The sequence below is a fragment of the Macaca fascicularis genome, chromosome 4, assembly GCF_037993035.2.
Source record: "Macaca fascicularis isolate 582-1 chromosome 4, T2T-MFA8v1.1".
Classification (NCBI taxonomy): Eukaryota; Metazoa; Chordata; class Mammalia; order Primates; family Cercopithecidae; genus Macaca; species Macaca fascicularis.
This window is the reverse complement of record NC_088378.1, coordinates 156,998,630-157,015,093: the sequence shown is the minus strand read 5'-3', so window position 1 is coordinate 157,015,093 and position 16,464 is coordinate 156,998,630. Positions and strand designations below refer to the sequence as shown.

General features: G+C 44.1%; 1 long non-coding RNA gene and 1 pseudogene across 2 annotated transcripts in view; both read left to right on the top strand.

The window, feature by feature from the left end:
• Window positions 1-16,464, top strand: part of LOC123572896 (uncharacterized) — a 187,695-nt gene that overhangs the window by 140,360 nt on the left and 30,871 nt on the right. The window lies entirely within an intron of this gene.
• LOC102127005 (actin-related protein 2/3 complex subunit 3 pseudogene) lies at window positions 6,162-6,744 on the top strand (annotated as a pseudogene).

Here is a 16,464-nt window from a genome sequence, read left to right as displayed (position 1 = left end):
CCAGGAGAGTGTGATGTCTCAGAAGCAAAGTGTGGAAAGTATTCCAGGAAATCTGTAAACCTATGACATAAAACAGTCTGAAGAAATGAAGAGATGGTCGTCAGAGATTCAAGCATGGATTAGAGTCCATTGTTCATGAGGTTCCTGAGAGCTTGGGGGCAGGGCTGGTATTAGGCTCAGAACAGGAGGAGGATCTAGGTGGAAGTTGTTTACACAATTACCTTTCCGCCTTTTCTAAGCAGGTTATACACAAGACTGACAGACTGTGGTTGTGCAATGAAGTAGGACTCAGAGAGTAGGATAGAGTTGGTTCAAATAAAAAAAATTAACATTTTAGATCAAAATTCATCTCAACTACAAGCTATTAAATGTCATTCCTGTGTTTCTTTCCATACACTTTTAATTATTTCTTGGTCAGAAACATCCTGCTGGTGAATGCCTAGAAGGGTCAGCCATTCCCCAAATTCTTTTGAAATGCTGAGTTCTAAGTTATGAAAGTTGTTTCTCTTAGAAGGGCATCTGAAGATGAAAGTCAGCCTCTCCCCCACTCAGCAATGAATTACATTGGCCTCTCTTATTATTCCCTCATTTTTATGAAATGGAAACTCTTTCACAATGTTTAATGGACTCTTCACATGTTATTTCACAGACCATTAACATAACTGGATAATAAAATTGATGTTTAAAATATCCTACTTATCCCATGTAAGGTGTGAATACACCATGATTAACCCAAGGCAGAAGAGGGCAAGAGCAAAGCCATCCGACACAAAGCAAGAGTGGTTCAGAAGCACAGGAAGTGGGTGCCCTGCCTGCCTGTTTGGGAGAAAAAATAATGATCATAATGGCTATCATTTATGTTGTATACTCATCCCCTTTTCCAGTCTGCACATTAATTATATGAGGCAATATTGTCCCCACTTTTTAAAAAAGTAAATTACTGAGGTTCCCCTGGCTGAAGGGGCATGCCATCAAAGGTGCCTGAATAACGGACTACTGCAGCCTAGCCCAAGTGGCATATCAAACTCACCATCATATGTGCCCCCCAGAATTCATGTATTGAAACCCTGACCCCCAGTACTTGATGTGTGGCTGTATTTGGAGAGAAGGCTTTTAAAGAGGTAATGAAGATTAAATGAAGCCATTAGGGTGGGGCCCTAATCCAGTATGTCCGGTGTCCTTATAAGGAGAGAAAGAGACCCCAGGGATGCGCATGCATAGAAGAAAGGCCGTGTGAGGACACAGCAAGAAAGTGGCTATCTGCAAGCCAAAAAGAGAGGCCTCAGGAGAATGTGACCCTTCCGGCACCTAGATCTTGGACTTCCAGCCTCCAGAACGGTGAGAAAGAAATTTATGTTTAAGCCACCCTATCTGTGGTATTTGCTATAGCAGCCTTAGCAGACTAAGATAGGGTGGTATCAGGTCTGCAGTAGACATATTTTGGAGCACTCTTTTTGTGAAATGGACACTCTTCCTCATCCTCTACTTAATTAGGGGTGGTGGGGAAGGTGGTCATGTTTATGCCACATGACCCTTGGCTGCCTATAGCTGTGGACAGGGGTATATGACAGGCTCCTGGCAATCAGATCTCTGTCCTGGGAGTTTATAATTGGAGGACTGAGAAATGGAGTCAGTTAGACAATGAAGGTCGAGGTAGCGGTGATGCCACAGAGCCCTAAGGCCATGTTGGTCTGTGGGTGAGCAGAAAAACTTGGCTTTCCATTGGAGAGAGCAAGGGATATGTGGAAAGACAGAGGGACTCTGTAGTCTCAGAACCAGAGAGATGAAAGAGAAGCCACCTGGTGATGTCTGAGTCCTGTGAGACCCTGCTTTGCTTCCTGCACTTGGATTCTGGGAACATCTCTGTATCCTTCCAATAAGTCTTCACCTCTGCCTAGTCTGAGTGGATTTCCATTCCTTGTGCTCAAACTGAATCAGACTCCAAGCTCATGATCTTTCCATGTGTATAGTGTGCTCGGCTCATCTAAGGCAAACCCTCACAGCCCAGCAGCACTCCTGAACATTCAGGATCTTTCTCCTTCACTACAGCTTTACCAATTCTACAAAAGCATGTTAGATGCTGTGTTGGTCAGGGTTCTCCAGAGAAACAGAACCAGGAGATCATATATACAAAGAGACTGATTTCAAGGAATTGGCTTATGCGATTGTGGGGGCTGGCAAGTCCAAAATCATGAAGGAACCCAAGGACAGGTTGGAACCTCTGAGGCATGTGGTTTGATGTAAATTAAGGATAGGAGTTGACAAATGTTTTCTGTAAAGGGCCAGATAGTAATTATATTAGTCTCTGTGGGTCACTGTTTCTGTTGCAAGCACTCAACTCTGCCATTGTATTGTGAAAGCAATCACAGACAACATGTAAATAAATGGGCATGGCTGTGTTCCAACAAAACTTTATAAGCACTGGATTAGGGATTTCACATAATTTTTTAGTGTGTTAAAATATTATTATTTTATATCTTTTTGATCATTTAAAACGTAAGAAACTTACTAGTTCACAGGCAGTAGAAAAATAGGGTGGGTAGTTTGGCTCACAGGTCATAGTTTACTGACCCCTAATTTAGAACAATAATTAAAATATTGCAGTTAAAGAAGATTCACATCAAAACTTCTATGTTGTTCAAAAAGACAACGATTGAGTAAATTAAAGTACAAACACTTCTGAAAATTTTTGCAATTAAAGTAATATAAAGACTATATAGCAACATTGAAATGCTATGATAAATTGCAAGTGGAAAAAGCAGACTCCAAAATTACGTCTACTCTGATTTTAACTATGTTGAATGAATCTTGAATAAACTATGTGCAAATTATGTATGCACAAGGATTGAAAGGGAAAAATGAAAGCTGTTTGATTTGAATGAAGCTGGGACTGTGGGTAATTTGTTTTTGCTTAAATGGGAGTATCGAGTTTCCTTCTAATTCTCACGTTCTATGATGTCATTACCTGGACATTTAATTTAAATAGGCCATCCCCCTTGGCAGATAAGGAAGGAAGAGGACATAATTTCGTTTGGTCAGAGGCCAGAGTTTTAAGTAGTGTTCCAGTTAACCATTGCTGAGTAACAAACAACCCTACACTTAGTGGCCTCAAACTGCCACCATTTTATTAAGTTCGTGGATTCTGTGGGTCGGAAATTCAATCTGGGCACAGTAGCCATGGCTTGCCTCCACCGTAAGATGTCTGTGACTTCAGCTGGAAAGACCTGAATGGCTGCAGGGGACTCAAATGTCTGGATTCTGCAACATGCTCTTCTGAGATAAGATCTTCATTTGCACTGGAATCGGGGCAGGAATCCCTCCTAGGATGGTGAGTTAGCTTCCTAAGCCTTTCATAATGAAGTACCACAAACTGGGTGGCTTAAAACAACAGAAATTTATTGTCCACAGTTCTGGATGCTGGAAGTCTAAGGTGAAAGTGTTGGCCAAGTTGATTTCTTCTGAGGTCAGGGAGGAACAGTCTGTTTCTTGCCTCTTTTCTATCTCCTGGTCATTGGCTGGCAACCTTTGGCATCCCTTGGCTTATAGAGGAGACACCTTGATCTCTGCCTTCATTTCCACATGATGTTCTTTCTGTGTGTGTGTGTTGTCTCTGTGCCTACATCCTCTTTTTTCATAAGGACTCCAGTCATTTTGGATTAGGGCCCGCCTTAATGACCTTATCCTCACTTGATCATCTGCAAAGACCCTGTTTCTGAATAAGGTCACATTCACAGATACTGGGGATTAGGTCTTTAACATTTCTGGGGAGATGCAGTTCAACCCGTAGAAGCTGGGCTCAGCTGGGACTGCCTACACAGTGCCTCCATGTGGCCTCTCCATCTGGCATGGAGCTGAATTCTGAGAGGAGTATCCCTGAAGCGAGACTAAGTGTAGAAGCTGTGTAGATTTTTATGAACTAGCTTTGGAAGCCAAGGTCTATTGGTAAAAGCAGTCACAAGCTTGCTCAGATTCAAGATAAGGGGCATAGACTTTATCTTTGAATGGGAGGAGTATCAAATAATTTGCCACCACTGTTTTTAAAAACAGACTTCGGCCAGGTGCAGTGGCTCACCCTGTAATCCCAGCACATTGGGAGGCTGAGGTGGATCACTTGAGCCCAGGAGTTTGAAACCAGCCTGGTCAAAATAGTGAGGCACTGTCTCTTAAAACAAAACAAAACAAAAACCAGACTTTATTATACATATACATATGTGTGTGTGTGTTTGTGTATGTATATATATATATATATATATATATATATATATATATACACATATATATATATGTATTTATTTATTTTTGAGACAGGGTCTCACTCTGTCACCCAGGCTAGAGTACAGTGGCGCCATCACAGCTGACTGCAGCTTTAAACTCCTGCACTTAAATGATCCTGATCCTCTTGCCACAGCCTCCCAAGTAGCTGGGTCTGTAGTATAGGTGTGCACCAGCACACCTGGCTAAGTCTTTAAAATTTGTTTTGTGAGAGATAAAGTCTCACCTTCTCACTTTGATGCCCAGGCTGGTCTCAAACTCCTAAGCTCAAGTGATCCTCCCACCTTGGCCTCCCAAAGTGCTGCGATTACAGGTGTGAACCAACACTCCTGGCTGACTTCATTTTTTAGAGCTGTGTTAGGTGCACAGTAAAACTGAGAAGGTACAGAGGTTTTCCATATAATTCCTGCTCCCACACAAGCAAAGCCTCCCCTATTATTAACATCCCCCTACCAGAATTGTGCATTTGTTACAATTGATACATTTGTTACAATTTGTTACAATTGTTACAATTGATGAACCCCCGCTGATGCATCATCACCCAAAGTCTACAGCTGACATCAGCATTCACTGTTGATGTTTTCATTTCATGGGAATGCATAATAATATGTATCCACCGTTATAGTTTCACTGCCTTAAAAATTCCTCTGTTTGCAGACATTTTTAAAAACCACCTCATGTAGGGATGTTTAACCTTGGGTTTGTGGACCCCCTGGGAATCCATAGATAGCTTTTAAAGCATCTGAGAAACTATAGGAGTTATGCAATGTGTCGTATGAGCCCAGGTTCTTTTTTCTGCAGCATTGGTCCACAGTTCAAATGGGGCTATGACCTACAAATGATGAGGAAGTACAGGGATATTGGGCCAATTCACTGCTTCCGAACAGATCAGGGCACGCTTCCCATTCTCTAACTCAGAGAAAATGTTTTCTATCTCTGGCTTGGCATCAGAGACAGCCTTTCTCCTTCCCCGAGGCAGCCTCTGCCATCTGCCAAATGGCGTTGTTCTGTGACCCCAGTGTCCTTGAAGCCATTCAGAAGTCTTAAAGGGAGGTCCCTAGTGGTCCCAGCGTGCTCCAGCTCCTCAGGGGAGAGGACTGGAACTGAAAAGCAGCCTGTTTCCCACTCTCCCCAGACCTGGAGGCTCTGTGAGGATAGGCTCTGTGAGCCCAACCATCCCACAGCAGAACTAGGAGCCCATGGAAGGGTAGGCTTGTCCCCCTATACTCAGCCCCTTCCAATTCCCCTTCCAACCTTATTCATGCTTCTGTGTTATTTGAGTACCTGCTTATCTCCTCTAATAACTAATAAAATTTTGAGAGCAACGACCTGTCATTTCTCTGTATATTATACATATTTAGCACCATGTTTTTTGCATATTTCTCAAAACGGTTGGTAATTTTAAAACAGCAAAGCTGAGTTGCAGAAAGTTAGAGCAGGTCTCCAAGGGCTCTGATGGCAGCTTTGGTCACGAGGGTGCTGGTTATTCACGTGGTTAGAAGCAGGGCCTCAAGAGCTCACCGTGCTAGGAGAGTCTTATCTGGGGAAAGCCAGAGTGGGCCAAGATAAGAAGGGGATTTGAGAGGGGGAATTTGAAGAGAGAAACTTAGAGCTAGCCTGGGTTCTAATCCCAGCTTTGCCACCAATAATCTGTGGGACAGGACACCGGTCAAGGCATGTCTGTATGGCATAGTAGAGTTGGAGTGTGAAGCTTGGCTCTCCCATGTATTAGCTGTGAGAGAGGCAGCAGCTTTGTGTCCTAGCTCCCTCCTCTTATTTTCTGTGTGACCTTGGACATTAATAAGCCTCCAAAGCCTCAGCTACCTCTCTCCTAAAATACCTATTCTCGTGATCCTACTCCTCTGGGTTGAAACTCAGGTGCTGCCAAGATGCTGGCTTACCACTCTTCTCTCACGGGCCCTGACACCAAACTCATTGGAAACATGGCACTGTTACCCATCAGAAGCCAATTCAAAGGACCTGCTCCCAGAGAGACAAAAGATGCAGATATTGTGGATGAAGCCATCTGTTACTTCAAGGCCAATGTCTTCTTCAAAACCTATGAAATTAAGAATGAAGCTGATAGGACCTTGATATATATGACTCTCTACATTTCTGAGTGTTCAAAGAAACTCCAAAAGTACAATTCCAAAATCCAAGGTAAGAAAGAAATGTATACATTGGGAATCACTAATTTTCCCATTCCTGGAGAGCCTCATTTTCCACTTAATGCAATTTATGCCAAACCTGCAAACAAACAGGAAAATGAAGTGATAAGAGCCTATTTACGATAGCTAAGGCAAGAGACTGGACTGAGACTTTGTGAGAAAGTTTTTGACCCTCAGAATAATAAACGCAGCAAGTGGCGGGCTTGCTTTGTGAAGAGACAGTTTATGAACAAGAGTCTTTCAGGACCTGGGCAGTGAAGGGAGCCTGGGCAGCCTCCGTCTCCAGAGCCCTGGGCAGCATTTTCCATTAAGATGTACACAACCTTTTGCCTTTATTTCATAAAGTTTTATACAGAAGAGAGAAGAGCATGTCTTTACTTGGGAAACTCTTGATCAAGAATTTGGGTGGGGAAAAGAAAGTGAGTTATCAAGGGAGATCTGAAATTTTCTGCAGTATTAAGCTGGTGCTTAATAAGTAATAATGAAGAAATTTCTAACATTAAAAAAATACCTATTCCAGAGATTACTAGTGTCTGCCAAGTGCCCTCCGTGGGATAGGTACTGTTGCTTTATATGTACTTACTCCTTTGGTCCTTTTAACAATCCTGTAAACTAGGTAGTATTATTATCCCATTTCCAATAACTCAACTGAAGCACATGGGGGTAACTCTCCCACAGTTACCCCACTGTCAAGGGGGTACAGCTGGGATTTGAACCAGGCAGTCTGGCTCCCTGAGTCTGCTTCCTTAACCACTGCATTACCACACAGGGACCTGACATGATGGACTGAAATTGCTTAGCATGCAGTAAGAGCTCAATAAATGGCAGTTGCTCATGACGGTCATTCTGAGTCCCCCAGCCTCATTTTTAAGGTGGAGATGATACTACCTAATTCGTGGGTAGAGATAACACAGATAAAGCACTGAACATTACATATAGGACTGGATTCCTGGGTTTGTATTTTTTTTGGTTCTGGCCACATGGCAAGCAGATCGGCTATTTATTTGCACCCATGACACCGACTTAGGGGTTCAACATGCTCTTGTTGGTTGCCGAGTCTATATTGCTTGGTGTTTTCTAGCTTGCCTAGTGCTTTGCTCATAGCAGATGCTAAAAAATTTGGTTCATTTGTTTCCCCAAAATCTATAGAATTCCCACCGTTCTTATATAGGCTACTTTGGAAGGCAGTGTGGGAGAAAGGGTACTGAGGTGCTGAGGCAGAACTAATAATTGATCCCACTCCTGATTTCAGTCAGTCCCTATGCCAGGAAAAACTAAAAACTCTCTCCTCTCCTCTCCTTGTGCAATGTATAAGCCTCGCAGAAACTCACTTAAAGGCAATTTCTACTTAATCTGTGCTTTGGGTGTTACAAACACAAGCTTGTAACAGGTCTCCCCTTATTAATACATGACAGCTATTGCCCTGTTCTTACCATGCCTAGGCAGGTCAATCCTGTCTGTCTTGGACTTCTGATTGCTACAGGCTGGGGAGCATGTCTGTTTGACTTACTATCAGTGGCACAATGCCAAGTGGCAAGTACCAGGTTCCAAAAACGTTTATTTGCTGATTCAGCAGTTGTGATCCTGTTGGAGGTAGATTCCAGCCTTGGTCATTTACTGCCTTGATTTCTGACTCTGTGGCAAGATTCGTGTATCAGGCTCTACTAGGTCTTCTCACCTCCATTTTGGTGATTTGCTGGGCAGAGCCTGTGTGCTGAAAAGGGGAAGTGGTTGTGAGTGTGCTGGAGAAAGACGATCTGGCTCAGCAGATTTGGAATGGGCTTAATCAGGGAGGGCACCTATTATTTACTAAGTACTTACTATGTCACACATCAGGTTAGGAGTTCTCCAAATGGATATAAATAAACAGAAAACTTTTGGTGCACCAGTGGTTTATGGGGGGCACTTGAGGGAGCGTTCACTGCCTGCTCCTCATATTCCCAGGACTATGACTAGATCAGCAAGTAACCACAGCCCTCACCTCTTGTCTCTCTCCTTATCCACTCCTCCCCAGGAGGAGATATGAGTTAACGGCTTGTGTTCATGATTTTCAGTGTACGTTGAATAATAGCAATTCAAACATATTAAGTCTTAATCCTTGGCTCTTGTAAATGTTACCTTATGTGGGAAAGGGGTCTTTGCCGTGTGATTAAGGATTCCAAGATAAAGAGGTATTATTTGTCTCTTAGGACTTCTGTAACAAAATACCACAGACTGTGGGACTTAAACAACAGAAATTTATTTTCTCACAGTTCTAGAGGCTGGATGTCCACGATCAAGGGGCTGACAAGGCTGGTTTCTCTGAAGACCTCTCTCTGACTTGAAGATAGCTGCATTCTTGCTGTGTCCTCACATGACCATTCCTCTGTACATGGGCACTCCTACTGTCTCTTCTTCTTATAAGGATACCAGTCCTGTAGAAGTAGGGCCCCACTCATATAACCTCATTTAACCTTAGTTACCTTTTAAAATGCCTTATCTTCAAATACAGTCACACTGTGGGTCGGGGATCGTCAGGGCTTTAACTTGAATTTTGGGGGACGGAATTCACTCTGTAACAGATTACTTTGGATCATCCAGGTGGGCCCTAAACACCATTGCAAGCACGCTTATAAAAGAGAGGCAGAGGGAGATTTGAGACACATGCAGAGAGAAGACACACAGAAGGCAGTATGGCCACACAGGCAGATACTGGGGCGATGTAACCATAAGCCAAAGAATGCTGACAGCCACTAGATGCTGAACAAGGAAGTGTGGTCCTGCTAACATCTTGATTTTGGACTTCTGGCTATCAGAGCTATGAGGGAATAAGTTCCTGTTCCTATCAGGTGCCCAGTTTTGTTACAGCAGCCCCCCAAAATGAACACAATTGAATGGTGCTGTTCAAAGACTGAAATCTAACACCAGGAGATTTGACTTTTTCCTGTCTCTCTCTGTCTCTGTCCAGCATGAAGCAGTAATGCTGGATAAAAGTGTCAGCTCTGCAGACCAGAGTTTTCTTTCATGTGGAGTGTCCCAAAGTCTAGACTGGGGAGCAGAGTCAGGGAGCAGTATGGCTGAAGTATTCACAGGCCTGCTTCGTCACTTATACCACAGCCACATCCTCTAACCTGGAATTCATCAGGATGAAGCTCAAATTTTGATCTCCACCTATCGGATCCTCTCTATCTCTCTCTCAGTTCTTGCTATGGTCTGAACGTTTGTGTCCCTCCCCTCCAAGTTCATAGGTCAAATCCTAATCCCCAGTGTCATACTTTAGGAGGTGGGGCTCTTGGGAAGTGATTAGGTCAGGGAGGAAGATTACTCATGAATGGGACTTGTGCCCTTACAAAAAAGGTGCCAGAGACATCCCTTGCCCTTTCTACCATGTTAGTTCACAGTGAGAAAATGGCCATCAATGAACCGAGAAGTGGCCCTCACCATGTAACGAATCTGCCTTGCTCTTGGACTTCCCAGCCTCCAAAACTGTGAGAAATCAATTTCTGTTGTTTGCCAGCTACTTGGTGTATGGTATTTTGTTATAGCAGCACAAACAGACTAAGACAGTTCTGAATTGTGATTCTGAAGAGAAGGGTGTTATTTATTAATCCCCTTAAAACCTCAAGAGAATGCATGGGAAATGTATCTGTGGACTGGTTGGAGAAAAAAAAAAACTTTGTAAACAGGATGTGATCTGTCAGGATCCTCCTGAAAGAAAAGTCAGGGGTGGAAATTAGTAAGGCAAACCAGGGGCAGAGCTTCCCAAGACCATGGGAACCTACCTCTTGCATCAGCGTGACCTGGATGCAAAACATGGAATCAAAGAAGATCATTTTGGAGCTTTAAGATTTGACCACCCTGCTGGATTTTGGACTTGCATGAGGTCTATAGGCCCTTTGTTTTGGGCAATTCCTCCCATACGGAATGGCTGTATTTACCCAATGCCTTTACCCCCATTGTATCTAGGAAGTAACTAACTTGCTTTTGATTTTATAGGCTCATAGGTGGAAGGGACTTGCCTTGTCTCAGATGAGACTTTGGACTGTGGACTTTTGAGTTAATGCTGAAATGAGTTAAGACTTTGGGGGACTTTTGGGAAGGCAAGACATGGTTTTGAAAATGTGAGGACATGAGATTTGGGAGGGGTCGGGGTGGAATGATATGGTTTGGCTATGTCTCCACCTAGATCTCACCTTGAATTCCCACATGTTGTGGAAGGGGCGTGGTAGGAGGTAATTGAATCACGGGGGCAGGTCTTTCCCGTGCTGTTCTCATGATAGTATCACGAGATCTGATGGTGATTATAAGGGTGAGTTTTCCTGCACAGGCTTTCTTCTATTGTCTGCTGCCATGTGAGATGTGCCTTTCCCCTTCCACCATGATTGTGAGGCCTCCCCAGCCACATGGAACTGTAAGTCCAATAAACCTCCTTCCTTTGTTTAAAAAGAAAAGAAAAGAAATTAGTAAGGCAAGTTCTGACACAAGACTGCCTGGATTCAGATCTGAGCTCAGACCTTCCCAGCTGCATGACTGTGAGCAAATCAGTTTTTTCTCCCTTACTCGGTTTTCCCATCTGCGAAACAGGGCCAAATAGGAGCCCCTCCGTCACAGATGTGAGGATTAAAAAGACATGCATATAAAGCACTTAGGACAGCTTACGGAGGGGCACATAGTAAGCCCCCAATAGATGTGAGCTGTTACTCTCTAGAAAAAATAGTTGAGAGAAAGGGATAAAAAGAAGTTGCCTGTAGATGCAGATATAAACTCTCTTTCGCTAGATGACCGTGGGTAAAATTCAGCAGCATTTAAATGTCTGATCTGACCCACTGTTGAGATAACCAGTAAAAACTCAAGGCCTCAAGAGGGTGGGGGAAAAGGGAGTTGCAGATGTTTGCAGGAGGAAGCCATCATTTCAGTCAATAATGGACTTGGTGCAGCATGGGCATCTGGCAGCACAGCAAAGGTGCTTTGGCAGCTTCATATACGGTACGAGTGAGTGAATTACTGTTATGCTAATTAAACTTATTAATACAGCATCAGGAAAGAGTCTGATCCCTTCATTTCTAATATCGTGGAAATGCAGGGAAGGAGGGGAGGGTCATTGATTCATTAATTCAACACACGTTCATTGAGTTCCTGCTGTGTGCCAGGCACTATTCCAGCCCCTGGAGATATGAGAGTAAATGAAGAAAAGTCCTGGATTCATGGCTTCTATTACAGTGATAGGAGAGAGACAATAAACAAATAAACATGTGAAACATAAAAATAATAGTCAGGGCCGGGCACAGTGGCTCACGCCTGTAATCCCAGCACTTTGGGAGGCCGAGGTGGGCAGTTCACAAGGTCAAGAGATCGAGACCATCCTGGCTAACACGGTGAAACCCCGTCTCTACTAAAAATACAAAAATTAGCCAGGCATGGTGGCGTGCTCCTGTAGTCCCAGCTACTCTGGAGGCTGAGCCAGGAGAATCACTTGAACCCGGGAGGCAGAGGTTATAGTGAGCCGAAATCACCCCATTGCACTCCAGCCTGGTGACAGAGTGAGATTCTGTCTCAAAAAAAAAAAAGAAAAATTACAGTCAGATAATAACATGGGCTATGGAGAAAAATGAAATAGGGAAATGAGGAATGAGGAGAGGGTAAGAATGAGATGGTTTTAAATAGAGTGGTAAGTTCCCCAGGGCTGCTGAAACAAATGACCATAAACACAGTCCTTAAACAACAAAAATTTATTTTTATCTTTCTGTTCTAGAGGTCAGAAGTCCTAAAATCAAGGAGTCGGCAGGACTGTGTTCCTTTTGGAAGGTTTAGGGGAGAATCCACTTCCTTGACTTTTTAAGCTTGTGAGGCTGCCCCCATCCCTTGGCTCATAGCCCCTTCCTGTATCTTCCAAGCCAGCAGTGTGGCAGATTCATATTTTTCTCTGATGCTGTTTCCACCATCATATCTCCTTCTCTGACTCTATCTCCTGCCTCCCTCTTGTAAAGACTCATGAGTACAATGGGCGCACCTAAATTATCCAGGATCATCTCTCATCTCAATATCCTTAGCTTAACTATGACTGCAAAGTGCCTCTGCCACGTAAGGTAGCAGGTTCTGGGAATTAGGACATGGATATCATTGGAAGGCCATTATTCCACCTAGCATCATGGTCAGAGAAGACCCCAGTGAGAAGGTGACATTGAGAGAAGCAAGGAGGTAGGCCATGCAGTTAGCTAGGGAAGAGCACACCAGGCCGGAGAGATGAGAGGCAGGTCTGGAGTGTCTGAGGAATAGAAAGGGCCTGATGAGCTGCAGAGGAGGCGGGAGGGGAGAGTAGCAGGTGCTGAGGTCAGAGGTAAAGGGGGACCAAATTCCACCGGGCCTTATAGGTCACTTTGAGATCTTCTTTGCCAACCCCACCATGTTTGTGAAAGACTGAAACAGACTATGGTCTCATTTGGTTTTCACAGTGGTGTGACATCCTCAGTTTATGCTTGCTGAGTAAGACTTGAGGCCTTGCCTCACCTACCCAGGCATGAAAGGATAGAGCTGGATGTTTTTGGCCATTCTTGTGTCACTATAAAGAAATACCTGAGGCCAGGCGTGGTGGCTCACGCCTGTAATCCCAGCACTTTGCAAGGCCGAGGCGGGCAGATTGCCTGAGCTCAGGGTTCAAGACCAGCCTGGGCAACACGGTGAAAACCCATCTCTACTAAAATACAAAAAATTAGCTGGGTGTGGTGGCGTGAACCTGTAATCCCAGCTACTCAGGAGGCTGAAGCAGGATAATTGCTTGAACCCGGGAGGCAGAGGTTTCTGTGAGCCAAGGTCATGCCACTGCACTCCAGCCTGGGTGACAGAGCAAGACTTTGTTTCCAAAAAAAAAAAAAAAGAAAGAAATACCTGAGACTGGGTAATTTGTAAAGAAAAGAGGTTTACATTGTGGAAGGCAATGTGGTGATTCCTCAAGGATCTAGATCCAGAAATACCATTTGACCCAGCAATCCCATTATTTGGTAGATACCCAAAGGATTATAAATCATTCTACTATAAAGACACATGCACACAAATGTTTATTGCAGCACTATTTACAATAGCAAAGACATGGAACCAACCCAAATGTCCATCAATGATAGACTGGATAAAGAAAATGTGGCACATACATACCATGGAATACTATGCAGCTATAAAAAAAGATGAGTTCATGTTCTTTGCAGGGACATGCATAAAGCTGGAAGCCGTCGTTCTCTGCAAACTAACACAGGACCAGAAACCAAACACCCCATGTTCTCACTCATAAGTGGAAGTTGAACAATGGAGAACACATGGACACGGGGAGGGGAACATCACATACCAGGGCCTGTCGTGGGGTTGGGGGCAACGAGAGGGAGAGCATTAGGGCAAATACCTAATGCATGTGAGGCTTAAAACCAATATGATGGGTTGATAGGTGCAGCAAACCACCATGGCACATGTATACCTATGTAACAAACATGCACGTTCAGCACATGTATCCCAGAACTTAAAGTAAAATTTTAAAAGAAAGGATAACGTTTAGAAAGAAAGAAAAAAAAAAAAGAAAAGAAAACAGGTTTAACAGGTTTACAGTTCTGCAGGCTGTGCCAAACACGGCTGCAGCATCTGCTTCTGGTGAGCGCCTCAGGGAGCTCACAATCATGGCACAGGGTGAAGCAGGAGCAGGCACGACACATGGCAGGGGCAGGAGCAAGAGTGTGAGGGAGGAGGTGCCATACACTTTTAAACAGCCAGGTCTCGTGAGAACTCTCTCAATATCACGAGAACAGCGAGGGACAAATCCGCTCCCATGATCCAATCACTTCCCACCAGGGCCGTCTTGCAACACTGGAAATCACATTTCAGCGTGAGCTTTGGAGGGGACAAGCATCCAAACCATATAACTGCGTTTCAAACACACAGCCCATCTGACTCCAAACCTGCCCTGGACTTCTGAGTAGGATCTCTCTGATCAAGTGCTTTAGTTCCTGGTTTCAAGGTTACATCCTCTCTGAAGCCTTCCCTTCCCTTCCCTTCCCTTCCCAACACTAGGTTAGGTGTCCTGCTCATGTGCACTTATACTGATCACATCCCATACTCATTCCAAGGGGACCCCTTTTCATACTGTATTATAATTCCTGGATTTGGGGTCTGTATCTCACCTTCAAGCCTAGATCATGTTCTATTTATCGATGGATTCTTACAGTAGAGTTTAGAGTAAGTACTCAGTTACTGTTTGTAAATGAATTGATGAAATTAACAGTAAATGCATGAGTAAATGACCTTACCTTAGCAAATTAATAGGTGAGTCCCAGAAAACTAAAAGGTCATCAAATAGCACCTAACCTTAAAAGGACACACACACCTTTTAACTCAAGGTGTTTAGAAGAAATGCTTGAGAGTTCTGCTTATGGCACAAGGTTCCCTGCTATAAGAAGTGGAGCAAGGAAGTCATTAAGGATCAAGAAGTCCCTTCCCAGCTGCAGGAAGCAGCCCTCTTAGCCACGAGGAGCAAGCGTCCACTGTAGATCATACTAATAAGTATAAAAGCAGGAGATGAGCATTGCTCCTTTGGAATCTTTTGGCATCCTTTAGCTCCTGTGCTCGCTTTCACCTTCTGGAGCAACATCCAACCAAGAGATTAGATTAAGAAGAGATTAAGAAGCAACAGGCAGTGGTTCCACACAGGAGGCTGATGAACACCATGAGGACATCTCAGGATTCCTCCCTCCAGGCATCCCGTGGCCCACATGTCTGTGTGTGCCTGGTGCTGATGAGGTACCGTTTTGATCATGATGTAAAAGTAAGAATTCTTAGAACAAAGTTGCCATTTTCTTCTGAAGCCTGTTCACAGCCTGTTTATTCCTCCGGGGACATTCTGAGTCTGATTCCAACAATGTGCTTTGGGATTATTAAAAGACTTTCCAAAAAACACTGTCAGAGAGAAACTGCCACCATAGTGCATAGCTGTCTGGGGCTGGAGGAATCCTGGCTCTAAGAGAAATCTTGAGATATGGAGCACAAGTTTCAGATGAAAACAGCTTGTGGGAGGAAAGAGAGCATTTTATAACAGAAGCATTAAATTAATCCTCACTCATATAGTGCAAGTTTTGACATAAAAATCCCTGGTTTCCAGGAGAGCAGGGCCAATAGGAGGGCCCTGTAGGTTTCCACTAGATTGCAAGAAAACGGATATTAAATAAGAAGGGGTAGGAGAGGGGAGAGAAAAGAGGCCAAGTAGAGTGGAAAAGGAAAGAGGATAAGGGCCGGGTGTGGTGGCTCCCGCCTGTAATCCCAGCACTTTGGGAGGCCAAGGTGGGTGGATTGCTTGAGTGCAGGAGTTCAAGACCAGCCTGGGCAACACAGTGAAACCCCTTCTCTACAAAAATTAGCCAAGCATGGTGGCACATGCCTGTGGTCCCAGCTACTCGGGAAGCTGAGATGGGAGGATTGCTTGAGCCCGGGAGGTTGAGGCTGCAGTGAGCTGTGATCATGCCACTGTACTCCAGACTCGGTGACAGAGTGAGACCAAAGGAAGGAAGGAAGGAAGGAAAGGAAGGAAAAGAAGGAAAAGAAGGAAAGGAAGGAAAAGAAGGAGGAAGGAAAGAAGGAAGGAAGGAAGGAAGGAAGGAAGGAAGGAAGGAAGGAAGGAAGGAAGGAAGGAAGGAAGGAAATACGTTCATTTCTAAGAGGCAACTTTATCTTGGGAAATTAACTCCACACAACAAGGATGCAGTCTGACCCACAGTGTTAAACACTGCACTTCTCTTGCTAAGAGACTGCTTACAATCACACAGAAAGAAACCTTGCAGATTACCGGATGTAGATGGAGTTGTTTGGCTAGAAAAGGGCAAAACCTTTTGCCACAAAAACAATAATATTTACTCTGTGCCAGGTACCGCATTAGGCTCTGGAGTTGCATGCGGCTATCAGTGAGACTTAGTCCCCGCCTGCACGGAGGACACATGTTAAATGAGCCCTTGAGGTTCAAAACCTCAGAGAAGTGTTATGTTCATATTTATTTTTCCTAAGATTTCTCTGGCTATGT